The following is a 3455-nucleotide window of genomic DNA, read 5'->3' as shown; positions in this document are numbered from 1 at the left end:
TATATTTGTTAATATAAAATTGGTTAGGAAGGCATCCCTGATTGACTGCACCACGTATTTTTAAGTGTTGTATTTAAATGTAATCACCTACAGATATAGGGGTGACTAGCCCATTCGTAATAAAGGTATTCCTCCTCTTTTGCAGAGCCAAAGTACCTGTTTGGCAGAAGACCTGTGACTGGATCTCTGAACTTTTAAGAAAATACAAAAGCAATAAAATGCTTTTGTCTTTTCTTCAGAGTGGACAGTTAGGCAGCCCAATCCTAACTTGCACTGGAACTGTCAGGTCAAGTGGTCTGCGCTGTATCTAGTGCAAGGTAGGTGCCAGCAGGAGGGCAATTTTGGATAGGGGGATATTTTCCCCCTTAGGGCGCAATCCTTTCCAGCACTGACATAAGGGCAATGCAGCTCTGAGGTAAGGGAACAAACATTCCCTTACTTTGAGGAGGCCTCCATGAGTGACACCCATGAGTGACACCCAGTGCTAGAAAGCACTGACATAAGGGGTTAGGATTGCACCCTTAATCTGAGAAGCATCCCAGCCAGCCCTATTGGACTACTCTGATCTGCATCAGCAATTTTGTGGGTGCAAATCCAAGCAGCCCATGTAAGGCCGACTGGGACAGGGACAGATGTTAGGATTCTGTCTGTGCTGCCATGGTCGATCCCATCCCACTTCACACTCCTCACCCTACTCCCAAGCCCAATCCACCTCCCAGACCATCCCCTTCCCACGCAAAAATGCCCTTCCCCTTCTATTTTGCACTCCTTCCACCCACTTCCATTCCCAAGGCTGGCAGAAACATACCTTGTCCGGTTCTGGATCTGGTGTCCAGGAGCCAGTATGGGCCTCTGTGTCAGCCCAAACAGCTCTAGAGGAGGTGCAAATGTGTTTTATGGCACATTTGTGACACTCCTGGTATGGAGTAGGGGACCTCCCAATCACAGATCTCCTGCACAACATGTTTGTTCCACTTTTGGGGGGGGGGGGAAGTGAAAGAGAGAGAGAGAGAACACTCACCTTTTCAAAGCAGGAACGTATTTCCACTAACAGGCTGAGGAAGCCTTAACCTGATTTTGAAGGAAAACACTAGAAAGTCAGCTTGCAGTATGCTCCTCTCATATTGGCTGGATCTACTCCTCCCTCCACCACCACCCACCACACTTGCACTAGGAAATAATTTGGCTTATTTTTGAATCAAGTCAACTTCGGAAATAAATAATTCTTGGACACCACCCCCTTCCCACCCTATTTACTGAGCTGGTGCAGTAGCCACAGTAGCAGCCTGAGGATAAGTGGAGAGAGGAAAAAGAGAGCCATCTTTCCTTTCTTCCTTTCTGGTGCCAGTTGGGAAAGCCCCAAGCCCCGCAAAGGCACTTCTCAAGTCTGCACTGGCTATTTTGCTAGCACAGACTGGAGAGCCTCCATGTCAGGATTTGCAACCCAACAAGATTGGATACAGCAGGGCTCTGCTGGACTCACCCACCTCCTGCCATGGTGCATCCCCCTGCCCTGGAACACCTCCCCCCATCCCCAAGGCCCACACTGCCACCTGGAGCTCTTACCGTGCTCTGGGCAATGTCTGTCCGGCACTGGGCTCAGCACTGCCCAGTGCTGGGCCGGCACCAGTGCTCACTCCTCTTTGGGTGTCATATATCTGCTTTATGGCATGTTTATGACACCCAGTACTGGTACTGTAGCTGACCGCCAACACTGAAGTAGGATAGGATTGGGCCTTAAGTAAGGTGTGGGATTGGAAAGGAGGGGGCTTGGTGTAGGTTGTATGAAATGGGTGTAAAAAAGGATTAAAATCATTCTGAGAAACGAATTTAGAAGTTGAACTACTCATATCTTTGTTGGCATGGTATTAGAAGTCCCTGAAATTCGTGTATGAGCCTGGAAGAATGAATTTCTTTGGCATCTGTGTCCAAAGGGCTGAATGAAGATATTGCCAGACCCAGGATGGTTGTTGAGAGCAGCAGCTACTTCCTGTTGGCATGCCTCCAGGAGGTTCAAGGGCATTTGCAAAGTAGAGTCATTTTGTTTAATCCTGCATACTTAATATCAGGTGACTCCACCTCCAACAATCATTTGTGTTTGTGAATGAGTCATCATAGGCAGAACACCACAGATGGAAATATCCTATTCACTCACACCACCTTAAATACAATGATACTCAATGGCATCAATGCACCCATTTAAGTGTAAACTCAAGAATCATGTGATGGAAAACCAAACCATGTTCCTGAAAGTGTGAACAACCCTCCGATTGTGCCTGATTTGGGAATATTCCCATTATCTTAATATGAACTGGGGGTGGGGCTTTTTCATCCTTTCATTCTCCTTTCGTGCAAGAGTATGTGCTTGATCCACCTGAGGGCACAATCCTAAGCAGGTCAACTCTGAAGTAAGTTCTATTGTGTTCAATGGGACTTACTCCCAGGAAAGTGAGTGTAGGATTGCAGCCTGAGTTGCTTTATCTGGGTTGCTGTTCCTTATTTGCAGTTATGACAAGGTGTCTTTGTATGCATCACATGTCCCAAACATATATGGCTGTTGACCTGCTGTCCCCACCACAAATTCTTGACCCCTCTCACCAAGATGTGCACCCCAATAGGAGACAGCACACTCCCTAGTGTTGTTGCCCTCCTCCTCCATCACCTTGTCTTCTAGAGCTCCTTGTACAGTGCTTGTCTGGGAGGATCCTGGTGCTATGAGTGGGACCTCTCTGATAATAATAAATAATAATAATAATACAGGTATTTATATACCGCCTTTCATGGTCTTCAGATTTCTCCTCAGACTTTATTTCAAGGCGGTTTACACAGGCAGGCTATACTCAATCCCTATAGGGATTTTTACAATTGAAGAAGGTTCTGTCTTTCAAGAACTACAACATTTCAGATGAATCCTTTTATGATCTGTTATCACATTCTGGCCTCCAGTTTTCTCCCACGCAAGCTGACAATCCTTCATATCTCACTTGAAGGGCGGCCAAAGAGCAAATGGAAAAACTCGGCTCGGCTTGTCAGCTGCTTCAAGGTCTTGCCGTTCACGGTGCCAGTGGCCTCAAACTGGCGACCTTCAGCTGTTATCTTCAGGCAAACGGAGGCTCTACCCTCTAGACCAGACCTCAGCATCCTCTTCACCCAGTTTCTTTACAAAAAATAGTGGGGGAATAAAGGCAGCATCCCTTTTCTATATGGCAGCTGCACAGATGGAAGGGGAGGTAAGAGGATAAAATTCTCAAACGTGAAACCAGTCAGTTGATCGGATGTTGCAAATATCCTGTCAGTAGTGGAATATTTGCATATAGAAGAGGTATAAATGTAGCTCCTATACTTTTTTTTTTTTTAAGCAACTTCATTTTAAAGTGTTAGTTTAAAGCATCTGTTTTGGGATTTGTAGCAAAACAAGCTCAAATGACATCTGGAAGAGAGGTAACAAACAAACT

The sequence above is a fragment of the Tiliqua scincoides genome, chromosome 4 (genome assembly GCF_035046505.1).
Source record: "Tiliqua scincoides isolate rTilSci1 chromosome 4, rTilSci1.hap2, whole genome shotgun sequence".
NCBI lineage: Eukaryota > Metazoa > Chordata > Lepidosauria > Squamata > Scincidae > Tiliqua > Tiliqua scincoides.
The sequence above is the reverse complement of the archived record's forward strand: the minus strand, read 5'-3'. Positions refer to the sequence as shown.